The sequence below is a fragment of the Sphaerodactylus townsendi genome, linkage group LG08, assembly GCF_021028975.2.
Source record: "Sphaerodactylus townsendi isolate TG3544 linkage group LG08, MPM_Stown_v2.3, whole genome shotgun sequence".
Classification (NCBI taxonomy): Eukaryota; Metazoa; Chordata; class Lepidosauria; order Squamata; family Sphaerodactylidae; genus Sphaerodactylus; species Sphaerodactylus townsendi.
Window position 1 is genome coordinate 45,301,910 of NC_059432.1, and position 799 is coordinate 45,302,708.

Consider the following 799-nt stretch of genomic DNA (forward strand, 5'->3'; position numbering starts at 1 on the left):
GTTTAAGTTTGTATTTTTAAGCATTCCTGGGTCAGAAAACTCAGATTATGAATACACCGTCTCATAAAATAGCTATAAAATGTACTTATACTTTTGTCTGTACCTTGCAAAGATCAGCAGATTAGGTAACAAATCATAGAGAAAAATAACTGATGTCATGACTTGTACAGCCAGCAGGCTCTTCTTGGTGGTAATCTTGGTTTGTGCTGGACTTTTATGACCACTGAATAAGAATATGCAGATTCAGTCTGGGCTGACCCAAGACCAGCACAGTGATGATGGACTTAGCTGCCTAAAGCAACTTCCACTGTATCAGTAACTAGACTCAATAACTGAGTGGATGATTATACTGAAACTAAAATCCAGACAAGACAAAAGCTGGTGATTTGGTAGGTTGGGATAATGCCTGTTCTGGTTGGAGGTCTGACCTTTTTCTGAAAGTGCTCTGCTTGGAGCACTTCTGGAATCTCAGACCATTATTGTGGCCAGGAGTGCTGATTCTCAACTTCTGCAGATTTGCCAGTTTCAGGTAGTGCTGAAACCAAAAGATCAGATCACAGTCACCCCGTCTTGGCTTCCTTCCAGATTAAACTGTATATTACAGATGGTGCCGCTCTTGAAGACTGCCAAGGAATTTCAGTTATGCAAAATACTGCTTTTTTTAGTTAAATGCAACAATAATTTAATATAATAAAAACAAAAAGGATGCTAAAACCAGCAAGTACCATTCCAAAATAAAACTCCAAACCCCCTCCCCATAGTCTCACCTCTCCTTCTTCTGTTTGAGGGATAAAATACT